Here is a 12,874-nt window from a genome sequence, read left to right on the forward strand (position 1 = left end):
CCTTTTAGGGCCCGCACCTATGGCATATGGAGGTTCCCAAGCTAAGGGTCCAATCAGAGCTGTAGCCACTTGTGTACGTCACAGTCACAGCAACGCAGGATCCAAGCCACACCTACAACCTACACAGGCAACACTGGATCCTTAAGCCACTGAGCAAGGCCAGGGATCGAACCCACGTCCTCATGGATGCGAGTCAGGTTTTAGTGAACCTGACTGAGCCATGATGGGAACTCCCTGAATCCAGTTTTCATAACATAATATTTACAATGTCTAAGCTGCAATCCAAAATTAATTGACAATCCAAAAACAAATAAACAAACCAGGAAAATGTGATTCATTCTCATAAAAGAAGCAACTAGTAGACCCTGACTCTAGGATGCCTACATGTTGGAATAACCAAGCAATGCTTTAAAAGCAGCAATTAGAAGTATGTTCAATGAGGTAAAGGAAAATATGCCCATTGTGATCTAAACAAATATCAGTGAAGACATGGATAATACATATCAGTGAAGGATAGTAAATATCAGTGAAGAAATGGATAATATCAATAGAAAAGAAAAATTTGAGAACTAAAATATATACTCCATATCATACAAAATTTAGTAGATGAATTTGATAGCAGAATGACGATGATAGGAGTCAGTAAACTTACATATAGTTTGATAGAAATTCAGTTTGAAAAAACACAAAGGAAAAAGACTGAAAAAGAATTAATAGAGCCATGTGGGTATTTGGGACTGTATGAAGGGACCAACATATGAGTAACTGAATTCTCAGAGAGAGAGAGGGGAGAAAAAAAGTGGGGCAAGAAAAACTTTTTGAAGAAATACTAGCTGAAAATTCCTCAAATTTGGTAAAAGACATCAATTTGGAAATTCGAGAAACTCGACAAAAGTCAGGCCCGATGAATAATAATAATAATAATTTTTAAATCTCTAGGCACAACAATGTCAAACTATTGACAAAGAAAAAAATAAAATACTGAACACAACCAAAGAAAAATGACACATTGTATATACAGGGGAACAATGACTCGGATAATTGATAATTTCTCATCAGAAACAACAGAGGTCAGAAAACCATGGAACAACATTTTGAAACCATTGAAAGGAAATGGCTGTCAACTGAGAATCCCTATATCCAGCAAAAATATCCTAAAGGATTAAATGAGTAAAGACATTTTAAAATAAAAGAAAAACAAAAGAATGTGTCTCCAATATGCCTGCACTAAAAAAGTGCTCAAGAGGAGCTTCCACCGTGGCACAATGGAATTGGCGGCCTCTTGGGAACACTGGGATGCAGGTTCAATCCCCGGCCAGGCTCTGTGGGTTGGGGATCCAGCGTTGCTGCAGCCACATGCAACTGTGGCTTAGATCTGATCCCTGGAGCTCCATATGCCATGGGGTGGCCAAAAAAAAAAAAAAAAAAAAAAAAAAAAAAGTGCTAAAGCCAGCTCCTCAGGCTTAGGGAAAAAGATCAGATGGACACTTAGATCTTCGGTAGGATTAAAGCACCCTAGGGTAAAAGTAAATATGTGACTAAGTATAAAAAAGACTATTTTTCCTCTGAATTTCTTTAAAATACATATCACGTGCCAGTTTTATCTGGTCATCAATGTAATACATTTTACAACTATAACATAAAGGATAGGAGCATGGTTAAATGGACCTGGTAGGTGATATGGTACAGTAAAAATCAAGGACACATGTTGCAATCCATAATCCACACACCAAAAAATTCTGGTAAGTGGTATAACAAAAACCCACAAGTCAAATTTAAAATAAAATTCTTAAAAAAATTCATGTAATGTAAAAGAAGGTAGAAAAGGAGAAACAGAAGAACAAAAGCAGAGGGAACAAAACAGAAACCAGGTTAAACCCCACCATATCAATAATTACCGTAATTCTAAGTGTGCTAAACACTTCCCATCAAATTAAAATGCAGAGAATGTCAGAATAAACTTTTTTTAAAAATCCCAAATACATGCTGTCTGTAAGAGAAGCCATTTAAATATATCACAACTACAGACTTATTTTAGGTCAAGCTTAGCCAATCATTTTCAAAAGTTCTCCAAGTTCCCACCTAACTTTCCCCCAAAGTACTTCTCTCCTAACAGGATCAATGTTCTGTCCTGTAGCATTCACTACTGCACTTGTTTGTTTGTTTGGTTGTTTGTTTTTTGTCTTTTTAGGGCCGCACCAAGGCACATGGAAGTTTCCAGGCTAGGGGCTGAATTGGAGTTGTAGCCGCTGACCTACACCACAGCTGCAGCAGCACCAGATCCAAGCTGCATCTGCAACCTACACCACAGCTCAAAGCAACGCTTGATCCTGAACCCACTGAGTGAGGCCAAGAATCAAACCTACAACCTCATGGATCTTAGTCAGATTTGTTTCTGCTGAGCCACGATGGGAACTCCTGCGCTCATTTTTATTAACCCCCATAACTGTAGGCCAAGAGAATCCAAGCGAACATATATTCAACATTACCCCTAAAGCCCATGGAACAAAAAAATAAAAAGATCTAAAATAGTTCTCCCCCGTTGTCTGGTTTCTGATGATTTCTGGAACAAGGTGTGAACACAATCAGAATATCCAGGAGAAGGTGGACGGTGCAGAACCAATTCATCTGTCAATGAATCTTCCAGTAAGAGCAAGCTCAAGGAAGAAACTCCTTTAGAGCTATTACGGATGATGTTATCCCTCACTTAAATTCACTAACAGATATTGAAGGAAAGCAGTTTATACACCAGTACTTACAGGGAATCCCCTGAAATGATCTAATGTGGATAGTCCATGCGCCCCTCTAACACTCAACATCTTAGTTTGCCATTGTTGGCTCCCTTTTTTTGTTGCTTTGGATTTTTTTTTTTTAATTTGGAAATGATAGCTGTCTTTTAACTAATCAAGCTTTATGATATATTTGAGATTAGAAACTTTTCAAAAGTCCTATTTAGTTTTTCACAAGAATACATTTACAAAATAACATTTTAATGTCCATTAAGTTTTCTTAGAAGTAATGCCAGAATCACCAATACTCATAACCACAGCAGCACACTTTCAGAACTAAAAGCGAATCCTGAAAATGTCAAATGTGATAAACATGCGCCCCCAATAGAGAATTCTCATCCAAGAAGGTAATTGTAAATCATCATCACTACTTACTGGATTAAGCCCCTTTCTTCAGAAAATTCCCAATTCCTTCAAATTCAGTCAGTTTGGTTACCAAAAACTGCCAAATAAAATCAGAAATATAATTCACAATGTACGTAGCTGATTTCATATGCCTGTATCTATATCCATAGCCATATCTACATACTGTTCCTGACCTTTATAGAACTATACTCCCCCTGAGAAGGAGGGTAATAAGGCAGGGCTGCCTTCCACTCATGCCTCTCCTGTAAGAGCCACACAGATGAGACTTTCTGGTGGAAGGTGGCAGATGATGAAGAACGGATCAGGGATCATTCCCAGGTGTTTTGACTTGGTATCTGAATTAAAGACTGGGTCATTCACTTAATATAAGAGAATCAAGGGGGAAAAGGGAAGCGTTTGAACTTGGACATATTGATTCTGATGGACAAATAAATGGGTCTGGAGTTCAGATGAAATGACCGCATTGAAAGGAAGATTCAAGGGTCATCAGAGCACATGGAAGTCAGTGACCATGGAAATCAGAAGCGTGGATGTGATCATTTGGGAGACTGTGTGGATTCAGAGAAGAATATCGAGGATGGAGCCTTGGGCACACGGGCATCTAGGGGACAAGTGGAGGACAAGAAGGGGACAGGGAACTGATCAAAGAAATCTTCCCATATTCAGGTATGGGGAAGTCATTCCGGTTTATATGTGAGTTAACCTGAATTTTATGCTAACTAAAACAAAACCTGTTCATGGCCTGTCAAACAAAACATTGCACATCTGCTTTAATTACAAAAGAAAAGGGAGCACTGACCAGAAGAATGCCCCTAAGAAAAATAAAGATTAAATGCTTCCTTTCCTGGAATGCCAATGCTGGCACTCCTTCAATAATAAGACTCCTTTCCCAGGTGCCAAGGCCATATTGACTCCCTGTGTACACGCCAATCTGTTTTATTTTGGTTTTGGTTTTATTTCCTTGAAGGAATGCATCCCTGAGTTGTTTAACGTTCTTTGTTCTAACAATATATGAACGTGTGCTGAGAGCTATGCTTCTCTGTACCTTTCTCCTGACATCAGCTGGTGGCCAGCCATCCTAGGCATTCCTTGGCTTGAGACAGAATAACTCCAATCTCTGCCTTGCTCATCACACGGCATTCCTCCTGGGTATCTGTGTCCAAATTTCCCTCTTCCTATAAGGACAGCAGTCATTGGATTAATCCAGTATGATGTCATCTTAACTTGATTAAATCTGAAAAAACAATATTTCAGAATAGGGTCAAATTCTGAAGTCAGAATGGACTTGAATTTTTGAAGGTCGCTATTCAATCTTGTACACCAACCTAATGCTATGATCACAGATTTGCAGGTGCTACACTAACTAGTCGCTAGAAAGAAGAATATATTCAAGAAACCAGAACTGTATACAAAATAAATGAATTCTACCTGGGTACCTGTTGCAGGATGTCATTGAGAGGATGTGACCTCCATTTGACCCTCAAACTGGACCCAGGCAATTAGAGGCTCCTTGTTCTTCTGTGCTCAGAATGTATTTCACTGTTCCTGTACCAGGAGCCAAGGTCAAAGATGCATTCTTGAGAGAGCAATGTGTTGTTGAGATCATCTTGTCTGTATACAAGCCTGAACCCCATCAAGGCTTCTATATAAACTTTTAAGATTCTGGCTAGCAGGTGAGGAAAGGTACTATGTTGATGCTGCAGGAGACAAGCCTCCTGTGTAAGATCCCTGTTTATTAAAACTGCCACCTACCAATCTGAACTGGTCTCTTTCTTCAGTCTCTCCTTGACCTCAGGGAAAGAGGGCCAGTTTCAAATTTCACCAAGGGAATTCCTGGAGGTCATGAACCAAAAGTACCTAATTTTTTGCAACTTAGTTTCTTTCAGCCATTGTAGGAACCCAAAGTAAGTTAAGACTCACTTTGTAGAAATCCTCATTACTCAATATTTCCTTATTCGGCATCTCACCTGCTATAAGAGACACCTCCTCTGAACTGTTTATGTAAAGAAGAAATTGGCATTTCCTCACTCAGTGAAACAGAGAATCAAAAGTCTTTGTAAGCCTTTGGGACCTGGTTGGGCAGAGCTTCCATAGCCATGCAGATGGCTAAACTAATGGACTCCTTAAAACTCTTCAAGTAATGAGAGGTGTGGCAAAGGACCTTTATGTATTTAGACAAAAGTACCTTTACTTCATTATCATCAAATATTTACTACATCCACCATGGTCTTCCTGGCGCCATTAGAGATTAAGTGTATTTAGCCCTGGAAAAGAATTCTTTCCCTGGGATGACACTGGGAAGAGAAAAAAAAAAAAAAAAAAAAAAAAAAAAAAAAAAAAAAAGTGGTTAAAAGTAACGTTTGGGCTGATTATTTTGAGCCATCCAGCCAAGAAGTGGTTCTAAGATGGGTGATCCTTCTTGATTGCTCTTGGTTCTCCCCAAACCCCAGTCCCGGCCATCTGTGGTACTGCAGGAGCCGCACTGGGCTGAGGTAACTGGGAGCCAGGCCCCATGCACAAGCCTTCAGAGCTGTGGGGTGTCCCTGCCCCCATCTCTCTTTGCCAGGCTCAGGGCTGCCACAGTAGCAGCCGTAGTAAGACGGTTTCCACACCAGCTCCAAAGCCGACATGCCTTTAAATAGTCCACCATCAACTATAAGGAGCAGGCAAATATGTATTTCAAAGACCCTGTATAAGAAATATGCATTTCAAAGATTGGACGGTATTTGGAAGAGGAAAAAGAAGACACGTTGTAGCTCACACGACTCTTGGTGAAATTACAGTCTTAGGACTGTTGCTACAGGGAAAAGTGACAGGGCATTTCTAGAGAGGAACGAGAACCAGGATCCTAGAACTCTACCAAACACATAAAACAGAGGGGTTTTTGTTTGTTTTTGTTTTTTGCTCTGAATGCCAGATGGAAACAGTCCGAGGTTAGTCTGGAGCACTTGCCTTTTGCCCAAAGATTTTCTGCCTGAGAACTCTGAGGGTCTCTCTCTACGTTGGGATAACAAGTGGCCCCGCAGGACCCCACCGGCCTTCGCCATCGCTCGGCTTTCGCTCTGCGTTCGCGTCCGCGGGGCGGCCGGCCAGCTGGGCCGCAGCGCAGCACGGGGGCGCGATGCCAGGCCCACCGGGTTTTTGGTTTCCACTTTTCCTTCCCAGGCCTCGCCCACTTCCTTTCCCACCGGTCCTGCCCGCCCGCCGAGTCCCGGGAGCCGCACCTCGGCAGGGTCCCGTCCGCTCCCCGCGCCCGGACCCAAAGGAGGCGAATTCCTGTGGGTCCCAGGAGTGCCAAGAGTGCAGCGAGACGGGAAATTGCAAAAGTCCTCAGCCCTCTGCCCTCCCCCGCGGCTTTCCCGTAACTCCCGCCCCTGGGCGCGCGCCCCGCAGCTGATTCATAGCCCGGCGAGGGGCCGGCCCAGCACGTCCACACCCGCGTCCGCAGCGGCCTCGCATCCGCGGCGGCCGCCCCGCCGACGACTCGGCTCGGCTCGGCTCGTGGAGCCCTCCGCCCCGGGGTGAGTACCCGGCCACCCGCCTCGATCCCCTCCGCGCGCCCTGCAGCCGGCCGCCACCTCCGCGCGCGCGGCCCGCCTCCCTCGGTGGCTTTTCCGACGGACGGACTCGGGCGGCGCGGGGGAAAAATCGGACACCTTTGCCGGCCCTTCCCGAGGGACCCGGAGCTCAGCCGCCTGCTCCACTCTTCGGCGCCGCCTCGGCCTGGCGTTTGCTTTGGCTCGGGGTTCGCTGTGCTCGGAGACGGTGCTTTGAGGGGACCTTGTCCGTGGACCCCTGCCTGGTGCGTATCACTGGAATGCTAATTCTCTCCAGAGCTCACACTGCTGGGGCCACCCCGGCGGCCCCTACTTTGCTTTCACGTTCTCCATCCCACCGCCTCTTAGGTAGTCCGGGAATGCTTGTAGAGTTAAAATCCCCATGTGATCCACTTCTGCGCTCTCCCAGCACCCCGAAGTTAATTGGGAATTAATTGCTGTCCCCCACGTTCCCTCGCGTCCCCTTAACTCCCACCTGAAGTCATTTCTCTCGCAGTAGGCTGGCTCCCTCCACCGGTCTCTATTTACACCTGGAAGTGGGAGGCGCTCGCACACAGGTGGAGCGGGAATCCGGAGATGCAGTGGCGTCTGGGGCAGGCGCGGAGCGAAAGGAGTTGGCTGGCTGGGCAGTGGGAGCCTTGCATTTGCAACCGCCCTCCCCTGATATTTTTATAGACAAACCTTTTCTAGGCAGAAAGCACGGAGGGGGTCGATAACTTATCCAAGACTGTAGAACTGACCGCGGTGGCGCTGATGTCGCGGAGCCGTGGACTTTGCCCTGACACCTACAGACAGCCTCCCCCGCCCCTTTTTTGGTCAGTCCTTGGCCCACCCACTCATCCATCCATCCTGCCTGCCTCTCCCATGGTGGGAGGCACAGTACTCTAGGTGCTATTGAGAACGGACTCTTGGTGACTGCCAAGCTTGAAGACTGAGCAAGCTTCTTCAAGAGGGATCCATGTAGGCAAAGGATAAGATAGAATTGAATGTGGTGTATTTAATTTGAGCTAGAGGGAAGCTTTGTGCCTTATTGCCGTCTAAACTAACCTTGAGGCTTGGGTCAGGTTACCTTAGGACCTCAGCCTCTGTTTCCTTCTCTGCAAAATAATAATGTTTCATACTTACTATGGACCAGGTAACTATTCTAAGTACTGTACATATGCTAGGTCATTTAAGTCTCACCAGCGAGGTAGGTAGTAGTTGTGTCATTCTCATTCTATCAGTGAGAAAACTGAGGCACGGAGAAGTTAAGTAACTTGTCTGTGGTCACACAGCTAGCAAGTGAGTCAGGATTTCGCTTTGGAATTTGCTTATAACGCTGTTGTGCCTCAAACTCTAGGACTCTTTTTAGAGCGTCCTTTGCCCCCTCCCCCAGGGTTTCTACATTATTGTCCTGCTTTGTCTAGCTCCTGGGCTGCTTTAAAATGCACTCAGATGGAGTTCCCCGTAGTGGCTCAGCGGTTAACGAACCCCACTAGCATCTGTGAGGACACCAGTTCTATCCCTGGCCTCCCTCAGCGGGCTAAGGATCCCACCTTGCTGTGGAGTAGGCTGGCTGCTATAGCTCTGATTGGACCCCTAGCCCGGGAACCTCCATATGCCGCCGGTGCGGCCCTAAAAGAGACAAAAAATAAAAATAAAATAAAAAATAAAATGCACTCAGATACCCTTGAGGCTGAAGGGTCCCAAATGGTCATAATGGCCAGGAGTTCTCAAATTTAGCTTTGCCTCAAAATCATTCTTGAAGCTTTTCAAAGCCCTGGAGTGCACTTTCCGTGGCCTATTCAGAATCTTCAGGGCATGCTCCGTTTGGCAGCTCCCCTGATAGCATTCAGTGCTGTTAGGATGCCTCCAGTGGCGGGGAGCTCACCACCTAACATTTCATTGCTGGATAGAGATAATTCTCAGCTGTAACTGAACCTCCTTGTGGTCCCAGTTATGCTTCCTGTTGTCCCAGCAGATGTGTCTTAAGTTTTGTGTATCAAAGACCACCTCGAGAGCAAAGAGCAGGCCTGGAGCCACACTGGGGAGAATCCTTCCTCACACACTGGGTTTCTTTCCTTCTACCCCTTTCTTTAACCTGAAAGACTGGGAATACCAACAGGGGTGCACAGAGGGATTCCAGAATCTCTCTTGTCTTTTGTAATCCTTTTGTCCTAAAAAAGGAACCAAGTCAGGAACACTATCATGGTTTTGAAAGAGGAATCAGTGGCACAGGGATTTGACAAGAGGAAGGAGTATGTTTTCCTTGTGGGAACTGGGCTGGAGCGTTGTTGGCTCTGATCGAAGGAAAACTGAGTGTCATCTTGCTCACTTACAGGAACAGTAAGCCCTGGCCCTCCTTTCCCTGGGGGAGGAAGTCCCCCCTGATTTGAAAAAAGATGTGATGGAGTTCCTGTCATTGCTCAGTGGAAACGAATCTGAAGCATTCAGGAGGACAGGAGCATCCAGGAGGTCTCGATCAGTGGGTTAAAGATCTGGTGTTGCCGTGAGCCATGGTGTGGGTCACCGATGCCTGGGAGCCCATGTTGCTGTGGCGTAGGCGAGCGGCTACAGCTCTGATTTGACCCCTAGCCTGGGAACTTCCATGTGCTGTGGGTCCAGGCCAAAAAAGACAAAAAGAAAAAAAGAAAAGAAAAAAACTGTGAAATGGGGAAATATACAACTAATAGAATATTGTGAGAAATATCCCTCCCTCCAAGCAGACATCCCTGTAGCTCCATAAAGTGCGAGTTTCTTTCGCAGCAACCCCGTCCTTGCTTTGAAAACGCTATTGGTTTTCAGCATTTATTTATTCCAGGTTGTCTGTGTTTTATTTTTATATTTAAAAAGTAATACAGGAGTTCCCTTGTAGCACAGCAGGTTAAGGATCTGGCGTTGTCACTGCAGCAGCTCCGGTCACTACTGTGGCATGGATTTAATCCCTGGCCCAGGAACTTTCACGTGCCTTGGGTATGGCAAAAAAAATTACAAATAATAGCTGAATACATATGCAGAAATATATGGAATGAAATATAGGAGTACCTTTATCACACCTACTCGCCATCAGAAGAGGGAAGGGTCAGGTTGGTACCCACCATTTTAAGACTTTCTTTTCTTTTCTATACATTTGCATATCATATACATATACTATATTTTAATGTGTATAAATGAGATGTTACTATCATTGCACAGCTTTCTTTTTCACTCCTGTCAGAGATCTTCCATGTCTGTATGTACTTCTCTTGTTAATAGCTCCATGTTATTCTTTTTTTTTTTTTAATGGCCATACCCATGGCATATGTAAGTTCCCAGGCCAGGGACTGAATCCGAGCTGTGGGGCTGGGCATGGAACCTGTGCCTACGCAGCAACCTGAGCCACTGCAGTAGGAGTCTTAACTACTGCACCACAGTGGGAACTCCCATGTTATTCAAAAGTAGAAATATTTATTGTTAAAAACAAACACAGAATAAATAAAAATGTATTCTTATTCATTATTCAAAGGAGAACAGTTTATTCGTTCTTTCCCTTCTTATAGGTGGACGTTTGGGTTGTCTAAAATCATGCAGCATTAGCAGCAGTGCTTCAGGGAAGATTGTGCATGTGTCTTTGTGCTTAAGGCTGAGTATTTCTGTGGAATAGAATCCTGGGAGAGATATTCCTGAATCAAAGGGTTTGTCCATTTTTCAGTTTGTCAGATAAACCCTGCAGATTTTACTACTGATCCACTCCAGGTGTTAATGTAAACTCAGGGCATGAGAATCTATTTCCCTTATCTTCATAACACCAGCGGTTATCTTTTTTTTAATTTAATTTTTTTTTGTCTTTTTAGGGTCACACCTGAGGCATATGGAGGTTCTCAGGCTAAAAGTCGAATTGGAGCTGTAGCTGCCCGCCTACACCACAGCCACAGCAACGCAGGATCCTTAACCCACTGAGCGAGATCAAACCTGCGTCCTCATGGATGCAAGTCAGATTCGTTTCCACTGAGCCACGAAGGGAACTCCCTAATTAAAATTTTCAAATCTGGTAAATGAGCGAAACCCAATAAGACATTTTAATTTGCATTTTGCTGATGACTACTGAAATTTAATGTCTTTACGTATTTATGGATCATGTGTGTCTCCTATGAATGACCTTTCATGTCCTTTGCTCACTTTTCTCCTGAGTCGCTTTATCTTATTTCTGTTTTCATCAGAAGCTCTTATAGGTTTTCTGTTTGTTAATCTTTTGTTTGCTATGAATGATGCAAATATTTCTTATAGTGTAATGCTCTTTTTTCCCAATCTTTTTCTTATTGGGGTAAAGTACATAATATAAATTTTACCATTTTAGCCATTTTTAAGCATATAGGTCTGTGTTATTAAGTACGTTCATGTTGTACAACCGCCATTACCATCCATCCCCAGAACGCTTCATCTTGCAAACTCTGTACCCATTAAAGAATAACTCCCCATCCCCATCCCCTGGCAACCATCATTCTACTTTGTGTCTCTGTGCATTTGAGTAGTCCAGGTACCTCATATAAGTAGAGGAATCATGTAGTATTTGTTTGCCTTTTTGTGATTGGCTTATTTCATTTAGCAAACTGTCCTCAAAGCGCATCCGTGGTGTGGCATACATCAGAATTTCCTTCCTTGGAGTTCCCGTCGTGGCGCAGTGGTTAACGAATCCGACTAGGAACCATGAGGTTGCGGGTTCAATCCCTGCCCTTGCTCAGTGGGTTAACGATCCGGCGTTGCCGTGAGCTGTGGTGTAGGTTGCAGACGCGGCTTGGATCCCGCGTTGCTGTGGCTCTGGCGTAGGCCGGTGGCTACAGCTCCGATTCGACCCCTAGCCTGGGAACCTCCATATGCTGCGGGAGCGGCCCAAGAAATAGCAACAACAGCAACAACAACAGACAAAAAGACAAAAAAAAAAAAAAAAAAAAAAAGAATTTCCTTCCTTTTTAACACTGAGTAATATCCTATTGTATTTCTATGCCACATTTTGCTTATCCATTCATAATGCTTTTATTATTAATCATCTTTTGCTGCACAGACATTTTAAATGTTTGTGTAATCAACTCTTCAATCATATGATTTCTGTACAATTCATAGTGTGGAATAAAAGCCTGCATGTAAACAAGATCCTCGGGTGATGCTGTGCAGTGATTGCAACTCTGCAATCATATGAGTTCATGTGATTTAGAATGGTCTTTTTCACCTAAAAATTATTTTCAAAATTATCTCATTTTTTCTAATACTTTTGCTATCTTGGTTTTTACATTTAGCTCTTCAAAATATCAGATTTGTATAGAATGAAAGGTAAAATGTAACAGCTCTTTTTTTTTAAGTTTTAAGCAGTTAATTCAATACTATTTGTTTAAACATCCATCTTTTTTCCAACTCATTTGAAATTCTGTTTTTATAGGAAAATATATCCATACCTCTGCAAGAATCTGTTTCAATACTTTTTTCTATTTCATTGATCTATTTTGTCTCTTCTGCCAGTACCATTCATGTTAAATGTGATAGCTTTATGGTATGTTTTTATATCTAGTAGGATAGATTTTTTTCCCCCCAGAACTTGAAAAAATATAATGTTCATACATTTGCCTTTTTTGTGTAAATATTTCAGATAGCTTGTCAAGTTTAATAAAATCTTGTTGGAATTTTTCTTAAAATTTTCTTGGATTTACAATTGTCAGTAATTTTTTATACCTTAATGTCCATTCTAGTATATGCTCCAGGCATGGAGGAAGCAGTGTGATGTGACTGGGTAGTGCCTCACCTGATTTCAAGCTCTGGGTTAACCATGTCAACCTGGACAGGTTACTTTTTAGCCTTTCTTAGCCTTAATTTTCTTACTTTTGTATGGAGATAAGAATCGAATCTTTTTCAGAGGCCCGTTGTGAGGATTCAGTTAGTAAATGTGTGTACATCATTTAGCAAAGCATCTTGCTGAGAGTAAGCTTCCAGTGGGATCATTTTCACATTTCACTTTCCGTCCTACCTGGGCTCTGCCATGCACCTTATCAGGGCAGGGAACCAGAGATCTTCTCCTTTATAAATCCACAGTGTCCTGGGAGACAAATATATGTAATAAATGTTTAACAGAGTGGTGCTTCTCAGACTTTCATGTTCCCCAGAGGGTCCTTCAGCATCACCTGAGGATCTTGTTTAAATGCAGGTTTTTATTCC

General features: G+C 43.4%; 1 protein-coding gene and 1 long non-coding RNA gene across 6 annotated transcripts in view; one reads left to right on the forward strand and one right to left on the reverse strand.

Annotated features, from left to right (window-relative positions):
* LOC106506470 overlaps window positions 1–7,933 on the reverse strand; it is a 205,574-nt gene extending 197,641 nt beyond the window's left edge. For 2 of the 3 annotated variants that reach the window (XR_002339806.1, XR_002339805.1), the window contains exons 1-3: window positions 6,380–6,482; window positions 4,201–4,389; window positions 3,165–3,231 (exon numbers count right to left, since the gene is read on the reverse strand). This is a non-coding gene — a long non-coding RNA (uncharacterized LOC106506470). Of the gene's footprint in view, window positions 1–3,164; window positions 3,232–4,200; window positions 4,390–6,379; window positions 6,483–7,187 lie in introns of those variants that run through there. The other variant, XR_002339807.1, reaches the window with a different exon arrangement.
* OSMR (oncostatin M receptor) overlaps window positions 6,327–12,874 on the forward strand; it is a 60,531-nt gene continuing 53,983 nt past the window's right edge. The window contains exon 1 of one of the 3 annotated variants that reach the window (XM_021077088.1): window positions 6,327–6,676. The gene's annotated coding sequence lies outside the window, so the exon portion shown is untranslated. Of the gene's footprint in view, window positions 6,958–12,874 lie in introns of all 3 variants that reach the window. The other 2 variants (XM_003133904.5, XM_013984748.2) reach the window with 2 other exon arrangements.

This window comes from Sus scrofa, chromosome 16 (assembly GCF_000003025.6).
Source record: "Sus scrofa isolate TJ Tabasco breed Duroc chromosome 16, Sscrofa11.1, whole genome shotgun sequence".
NCBI classification, from domain to species: Eukaryota; Metazoa; Chordata; class Mammalia; order Artiodactyla; family Suidae; genus Sus; species Sus scrofa.